This window comes from Triticum dicoccoides, chromosome 2B, assembly GCF_002162155.2.
Source record: "Triticum dicoccoides isolate Atlit2015 ecotype Zavitan chromosome 2B, WEW_v2.0, whole genome shotgun sequence".
Taxonomy (NCBI): Eukaryota; Viridiplantae; Streptophyta; class Magnoliopsida; order Poales; family Poaceae; genus Triticum; species Triticum dicoccoides.
The window spans coordinates 717,905,672-717,913,501 of record NC_041383.1 but is presented as its reverse complement, the minus strand read 5'-3'; the positions used below and the strand labels follow the sequence as shown (position 1 = coordinate 717,913,501).

Below are 7,830 nucleotides of genomic sequence, written 5' to 3'. Positions count from 1 at the left end.
ACAGCGGTGAGGCGGGGTCGGGGAGACGGCCGCGAGGCGGGGTCGGGGGAGATGGCGGCGAGGCGGAGGTGACGAGGGGGAGAAGAGAGAGTGGGAAATTGGGGGAAGAAGCAGAGGAGAGGGAATCAGGCCGCGCGGGGGTTAGGTGAAAATAGCTTTAACAATAGCGTGGGGAGGAAAAACGCGCTGCTGCTAAAATCCGTAGTAATAATAACGCCGTTTCTAGAAGGGCGCTACTACTATACCTAGCACGTCGGGAACGGTGTGGCAATTATAGTAGTAGCGTGCGCGCTACTGCTAAGGGGGTAACAGTAGCGCGGTTTTAGCCGACGCGCTACTGCTAAGATTCTGTAGCAGTAGCGCCTCATTTTAACACGCGCTACTGGTAAGATTCTGTGTATAAGGTTTTTCCTAGTAGTACCAACGCGTATGCGACCACTGGACATCCTTGAACTGAGCTAGGCACGCATGAACTCTCTTGTGTCTGCGGATGCGCGATGTCCGGTGCTCACCTCCAGGATGACCACCTCCAAGCACGGCGAGAGGAGGGAGGAGAATTTGCTAGCAGCGTATTGGTGGAGGACAGTGGATACGTGTGCCTGGCGAGCTGCTGGTTCAGGTCGTGACCTCGGCTTTTCTTTCAGGTCGTCGACATCGTACTGCTTGTTCTGGACCTGCCAGTGGAGGTCCTCGACCAGGGTCTCATATGGTCGACGTGGAGGGACTGGGCACAGGATGCGACTGGAAGCGGTCGTGGAGGAGCGTGAGGTGGAAGAGCACGGCAACAAGACGCACGTCCGTGGAGGAGATAGGGGGAGGCAGCAGAACAGCAAAACGACGACCGGGAGGAAGCACGACGACGAGCAGCTGCACAGCACGGGGAGAGGAGTGGCACAACTAATAGGATCACAACAAGGCATCCCAACGGCGAGACACGACTGCAAGTCATAGCGAGCAATGGGATACGCACAAACACACAAGGTAAACGGGGATGGCCGAACGCGAGCTGCCTAATTTGGGCTAAGGGCTAGTTTGGTCAAAGATTTTATCGCATAATTCTAAACTGTGCCTAAGGGGCAAATCATCATGAATCTAGGGAAGTTGTGGCAAATAATTGATGACAAAGAAAACAGCGGCAAATCCTCAAAGTGCAAAGAAACCTGTGGCAAATCCACAAATTCCCCGATGCGAGCAGGTGCATGGGGTGCCTAACTCCATCATTTGGTCGTCGGGGCCGGACAGGGCGTTGTGGATTTTGTGCTCCCGTGCTCCGCCTATATATATGCCGCTTTTTTGCTTGGCTTCTGGCCCGTGACCGCCTTGGATTTGATGCTCCCGTGCTCCGTCTATGTATATGCCGCTTTTTTGCTAGGCTTCTCGCCTGTGACCGCCTTGAATTTGATGCTCCCATGCTCCGCCTATATATATGTCGCTTTTTTGCTTGGCTTCTGTCCCGCGACCGTTGCTCGACAGCTGACCATCTGCATCGGCATGGAATTCCTCACCCGGCCGAATGTCTGTTGTGTCATAGCACTAGGAGACCTTGCAGGTGTGGTGATTCATCTGGTATGGACCTCAATGTTGCTCAGGTGGGGCAAGATGGAGTGCATGATAGCGGCAGATTTGGATCTTGTAGCTTGGTGGACTTCCAAGTGTGTTGTCGCGACTAGCTCGTGATATCTTGACCTGCTTGGTTCCGGTGTTCTGGTGCTTATGGCGGCATTGGAAACATTTAGTCTCTTTCTTCCCATACATCCTCGTCGTTCATCACATTTATCCCTTCACCGCAACAACAAAAATCATCTACATTTACAGTTGATGATTCATATGTATCCAGCCACATCCTTTGCTTTGTTTTGGGAAACGCCCCTTTGTTTTGCGCTGGCGGCTGTTTGCACCCTACATCACACTACGTACGTACACCTGCACCTCCCTCCACCAAAATGCTGCACATGCAGAGTCATGTTAATTAAATGCTGCCAGGCCTAATGAGAAACGCACTCGAATCATGTTATTCCCCTCGTGCATGTCATGTTCGGTTCAAATATACCGGTACTATGTAATGTATTCCCTCTGTTCATAAATATAAGACGTTTTTGCAGTTCAAACTGAACTACAAAAACGTCAACAGAGGTTAGTAAATTTTTAGGCCCGTTCTTTTAGCGGGATTCAGAGGACTCATCGAGCAAAAACGTTCAAGAATTCGTTGGCTAAATCCTCCAACGAGAAGAAACTACAGGCAATATTCTTTCCCAAAAAATAAAATAACAATAATAAACGGCCTTGCTGTAAACTGCATGTCATATGTAAACATATCAGACACAATACCCTTAAGACAGTCAAAATTTCCGGGCACCAATTGTAAAGAAGCAAACACGAGCGCTCATTATTTCCAGGCCTTCCGTCCCCTGAACTGATTTCCTGAGTGCTTCGCTTTGGTCTTCTTCTCCTGGCGAGAACGCGCTGCCTTTGCTCTGTTTGCCGCCAGAGGCATCCTCTTCTGGTGCTGTTTCTGCTTATTGCGAGCCACCCGTCTAACACACACCAAAAAGAAATGCTGTTTCTGCTTATTGCGAGCCACCCGTCTAACACACACCAAAAAGAAATGCTGTTTCTGCTTATTGCGAGCCACCCGTCTAACACACACCAAAAAGAAATGCTGTTTCTGCTTATTGCGAGCCACCCGTCTAACACACACCAAAAAGAAAGTGATCAGACAAGGAACAGAAGATCAACAAAATCCCCAGAAGAGAAAACTAAGACATCGATAACGTATCTCAAATGGCACGAGATCACATTGTCACAAGCCACGAACATGTAGCCCAGGGTAAAATAAGGAAATAAGGTTCTCGGGTTACCTTTTTCTGTTTAATAGCTGCTCTTGCTTGGTATTTTCCTCTATCCTCCCTTCCAGCTTTCACCATCTCTAATCTTTCCTCCTTTGTCATCTTTCTCTTGACGTGAGCCTGCATAAATAGTTTATATAGGTCAAGCGTATGTGCTTTTGCGCATGCGGTGGGTGGGGAAGAATAGTTTATATAGATAAAATGTATGCGACTTTGTGTGCGGGGAGCGAGAGGATACCGCGAGCTGCGATGGATCAACCCGCTTCAAGCTAAGCTCATCAGTAGAAGGAAGTTTGAAGGCCGCTGATCTTGTGTCACCCTTGCTGAGCCCATGTTGAACCAAAGCCAACTTTGCTGCTTTCTTTGCCTGAAACTCATACACTTTCAGTAAAATGTTCGCTTAACAGCAATTTTAATTTTGAACAACAGTGGGTACTCTAAGCTTGAAACACAATGGATGAATGTAAAACAGAAGTGGAGAAGATATGCGAAATTCATACCTTGAGCTCTTTTATGCGCTTAAAATCTTCGTCGCCGAAAATTCTGCCAGCTTCATCTGTTGAGGCTTCAGCCTTCTTAGCTCCTGCTAACTTCTTCAGATCTCGAAGGCTTGCATCTGCAGCATCAAGTTGTCCAATATAATCACTTAACTTTCTCTTCTGCACCTTGGAACCGCTGCCCTTTGATTTATCCTCCTCATCACTGTCTTCAACCTCCTGGTCCGAGTCTTCATTCCCCAGATACTTTCATCTTCATGATCTTCACTGGCATCAAGCTTGTTTGATAAACTCTCCAAACTTTGTTGGGTACCACTCGCAGATGGCAACACTTACTCTTCATCAGAATCAAAAGCATCAGACTCATCGTCTGAACCCCCTCCTGGTGACATCTCTTCATCTAGCAACTCAGCTCCAGGCACATCACTAGCAATAGTGGTTTCTCCAAATGCTTTTGGCCGAGTAGTTGGATCAATAGGACGGCCACGATCTTTCTTGACTAACAATGAAGGACAGATCTGAATTCAGAACAAAAGTATGTTTAGCTAAGTGAAACAAAACTGTAAATGCCAAAACAGACACAGAATCTGCAAGAAAATATCTGACCTCCCTGAATAATGTGATAGGTGAGCGAGCGGCAATAGAAACAGCTTTCTCGTGGGACTTCTATATAGAACAAGGTCTTGGAGTAGATCCTCATTCATCATCTGCAGATTTAGAGAAAGCATCAAGGAAACTTAGGTGAGTAAACGAACCAAGATTATCTTCCTGTGCATTCTAGAATCCATAGAGCACTAGGACACAAGGTATGCAAGACTGCATGTGTATTTTACATGCATAAAAAGAACAGCATCAATGAAACTTCACAAACATCAGATCGACAATAATGGTAGAATAGTACAAAAACAAAATAAACTAAGCATGGTCAAGTATAGCCAAATTTATACATCTTCATTTAGTTATGCTTAAAACTTGGGAGTTACACAACTATCACAATCTTTTCAGTCTACCATCCACAAGTCTACAAACAAAATTTATGATTTAACTACCACAATAGTATAATCATACGTATTCCCAAGGGTATAAGGTAGCAAACATATGCAACATGACCAGCATAATGATTCTAGGTCGTGATTTAAGGTAGCACTGCAAACCATGTAAATGCACTAATTGAGATGTCAGAGAAGAGCAAGTTAAGTACCAATGGAATTCGCATGCAGATCTCTCTCACAACATTCAGGCCAACAGCAATAGCCTAAAAGGAGTGAGTTAGGTACACATATGCTCATGTTAGTCAGGAAAACACACATTACAAAAGATGAATAAGCGAGTCATGCAAACCTCCGGACGGGAACGATCAACAGCATCAGGAGGCACCTGCAATCGAGACAAATTAATTTTGTTGTATTTCAAGAATATCCAGAGAAGCGACATCATTGGCTACAAATACAGAGGAAAAGTGCAGTGTCTAACCATCTCATGGCAAGCCTGTACTGCTGCAGCAAGTAGAGTGGTCACATCACGTTGATGAGGCTGCATTGCATAAGGGTGAAAATATTATGACCATATCAGCATAGAATAAAACAAGCAATTTTTCAAAGGCTGATGCAAGCTAGGCATACTCTCAGTTAAGTAACATACTTGAAAATGTCTTTGAAGATATGGATAAAAGTTCAACAAAACCAAGTGATGCAGCCCAATAGTCCTTGCTATGACCTTCAACATCATCATCCTTGCCTGCACATGCAATGGTTTTCCTTTATACTGTATGGTTTGTGTTTACTAAAAAAAGTGGCAGAAACCTATGCTACAGAAGAGCATGCAATCGCATACTAAATGTGGAAAAGGTTGATATGATAGCATATCAAGTCAGAACAAGCCGAATAATCAGAAGAACGGGATCTAACAATCTTAACCATTGGATGAAAACTAGCTCACAGCCTCACACCAATCATCTAAAGCAACCTTTTTTGGTTTCGGAGAACACTTCTAATAATTATTACCCATGTAGATTACCCTTTAACCGCCTAGTGAGCTGACCAACCGATCTTGCTGTACACAATTTAATAATTGAGATTTGAGTCCGTATTCTCCTACTTTGAGAGTTGTTCTTACTCATGTCATAATACAAGTAATGTTAGAATCTGTGTCAGCGAACTTTCAAAGATTGACCATCAACATAAGAAATTACAGACATCTATGACACCAAATTGATATAATACGTTCATCATGAAGTATGAGTAAACATATTTGCATAGTAGATAATGGTCACTGTGTAACTGAGTAAACCGTGTCTACATACAAAAGAACAGTACAGCAGCATGAAGGAATATTAGATATAGGAATAATAAGACCAACCTCAAATCGTTCATTGCATTTCTGTAGCCGACAGAAGAGTTTCTCTGCAAAACCCTGTAAGAGCCCCAAAAGGAGTTTCAGCATAATAGAAGATTATCTCATCAGTAGCAAGAAGTGGATGTGGCATCTCATTTTATTGTGACAATGACAACAGCTTGAAAAATTATGATGTTGCTCTACCTGGGGATCGTTTAAATACGTAAGGGGCGAATAGTAATTGGAGCCAGTGTCCTCATTGGATTTACGTTGTTGCCTTTTCATACTACGAACTACACGCTCCAATTTAGCTTTCTTCTTTTTCTTACTAGCAGAGGTACCCTTGTGATTTGACTGCAGAAATAAATAAAGAAAAGACACAGTGCATCAGAAGAGACAAATGAAACCATAAGATCTTAAAATACTACGTATCAATAGAGCGCCAATATGCAGAAACATGTTTGCTTTATAATATAAAGCGGGGGGAAACCCTTTTTTCGGAATATGCAGAAACATCCAAATCACCTTGTAAACATCATCTTCACTGCTGGCATCACTATCATCCTCTTGCTCAACATTTTCATACCCAATGAGCAATGAAATAGCAGCTGTCATAAGCCTGCATGTAGAATACACTTGTTTAGATGGGAAGCAACCAACAGCAGACACCTACATTTCCTTACAAAAATGCACCTCGAAGAAGGATGGAAACAAGCATCGCATATAGCATTTGCTGTGCGGTCATCAAACCAGACCCTTCGACGGTGAAGATCACATAGGATAGTGAAAGCCCTCTTTGCTCTCGACTCTTCCTCGCCCTGAGAAACAGGACATAATAATCAGATAAGGTGGGAAATGGTCTCTGTTAAACAACGTTACTATGGGTCAAGGTTGTTAAATGATATAGTTGTAGTTGTGTAGCATGACATATGTCACGATGGTGTAAACTTGCGTGCGTGAGTTGTAATCTAGGCAGGTTGTTGTAGTTGGAGATCCTTATCTTGTATAGACTTGGATGAGGGGTCAAGCCACACAACAACCTGCGCCATTGTACTTTGTTCCCTCTATATAACACGCACGCGTCCCTGCACAATTGCATATGCTTCCAATCTTCTCTTCTTTCATGGTATCAGAGCCTACCTCGAACTCATCCATGGCAAGCTCCTCCATGAACTCCTTCCCCTCGTCGCCGTTTGCACAGATTGCAACAGAGAAGCTCACGAGAGGGAACGAGCCGCTGTGGCGCGCCACCGTGCTCTCGGCCATCCGGGGAGCGCGGATGGCGTCGTTCCTCGACGTCGAGCAGGAGGTGCCGCCCACGACCATTGAGGTCACCAGCGCCGATGGGAAGACCAAGTCCCAGGGCCCCAACCCGGAGTTCGGCGTGTGGTATGCACGCGATCAGCAGGTGTTCTCGTACCTGCTGACCACGCTGCCGTGCGAGATGGCCGTCCAAGTGGCGACTTGCCACACCGCAGCGGAGCTGTGGAATACTGTGCAGGGGATGCTGACATCGCAAACCCGAGCACAAACCGTCAACGTCAGGATCGCCCTCGCCAATCTTCAGAAGGGAAACTCCACGATCACTGAGTACGTTGGTAAGGTTAGAACTCTCTGTGATGAACTCGTTGCTTCAGGAAAGAAGGTGGATGAAGAGGACGTGGTGTCCCACATCCTAGCTGGACTAGATGAGGAGTTCGACCCCGTCGTGTCAGCCATGTGCTCTCGGGTCGAGCCAGTCAAAGTCCCGGAGTTGTACTCGTAGCTCCTGAGCTTCGAGACCCGCATGAATCTTCGTGGCGGGTCCTCCCAGTCGTCTGCAAACGCAGTTGGACATGGGCGCTCCAACAACAGAAACGGCGGCGGCGGCAGTGGTGACCGTGGCCGCGGCAGGCAAGGCGGCGGCGGTGATCGCGGCCGCGGCAACTCCTCCAGGCCGCCCAACCGTGGCGGCGGTAGCGGTGGGGGTGGGAACTACAACAACAATCCCACCACCAAGCCGACATGCCAGATCTGCGGCAAGGTGGGTCATCCAGCGTGGAAGTGCTGGAAGCTCTATGACTCCGCCTATCAAGGAGGAGAAGAGCGCTCGGCGAATATGACTGCACCGCAGTATGGGGTGGACACCAACTGGTACATGGACAGTGGTGCCA

The 7,830-nt window shown here is 46.3% G+C and overlaps 1 long non-coding RNA gene and 1 pseudogene across 1 annotated transcript; one reads left to right on the top strand and one right to left on the bottom strand.

Annotated features, from left to right (window-relative positions):
* Window positions 1–4,017: 4,017 nt before the first annotated feature.
* Window positions 4,018–4,702, bottom strand: LOC119368459. Its single transcript, XR_005176651.1, has 3 exons — window positions 4,685–4,702; window positions 4,545–4,598; window positions 4,018–4,050 (listed from the first exon to the last, which is right to left on the bottom strand). It is a non-coding gene; the product is annotated as an uncharacterized LOC119368459 (long non-coding RNA).
* Window positions 4,703–7,319: 2,617 nt separating this feature from the next.
* LOC119266294 lies at window positions 7,320–7,458 on the top strand (annotated as a pseudogene).
* The last annotated feature ends 372 nt before the right edge of the window (window positions 7,459–7,830 follow it).